Source organism: Teleopsis dalmanni, chromosome 2 (assembly GCF_002237135.1).
Source record: "Teleopsis dalmanni isolate 2A chromosome 2, ASM223713v2, whole genome shotgun sequence".
Classification (NCBI taxonomy): Eukaryota; Metazoa; Arthropoda; class Insecta; order Diptera; family Diopsidae; genus Teleopsis; species Teleopsis dalmanni.
This window is the reverse complement of record NC_051847.1, coordinates 3,317,761-3,318,451: the sequence shown is the minus strand read 5'-3', so window position 1 is coordinate 3,318,451 and position 691 is coordinate 3,317,761.

Sequence of the window (691 nt, the reverse complement as noted above, 5' to 3'; positions counted from 1 at the left end):
AGCAGAAACTGCAGTTTTAAAGTTTAAAGCGTCTTTGGTGCGTATGAGTAACATACTCTGAGTGATGAGAATAGTTCCGCCCTTTCAAGGATGCTCGCTATCTTTACTTCTGCTATTCACCCTACGAAGATTATAAAGGAATTGAAGAGTTCTATAAATATATAAATCTGTCTGATAATACTCATCACGCTCGTACCAAGAAATACACTTGGGATCAGTCTTTCAGATAGTTTCATTAATTTAGAAAGAGATTTTTCATATTAAATACATTTATAAATATATTCCGAATTTCGGTTATGTACCTGTTATTCATAAACTCTAACTGACAGTCCTTTTGGTCACAGTTGTACTTTCATAAAATTTCAATCTAAACTGCGAAGTTTAAAGAAGTAAAGTTTTATTTAAAAAAATGGAAATTATTTTAGAGGATGTGAATGCTCTATGGTGTTAAATGAAGTACTTACTACTACTTACTTATTTATCCATCACAAACGTGAGTTGTCCTTGGCCGCGTTAAGTAGCCTCTGCCAGCTAGCCCAAGCAGTGACTTGCTGTCGCCAGTTGGTATCAACACTAAAAAAGAGAATATATTTACATCTGTGCATTTCGAAATATTTCGAAATTATTGTTGATGGATTACCTCACGGGTCAACGTAACCTTCTCTATCAGCTCAACAAGCTATCAACAAGA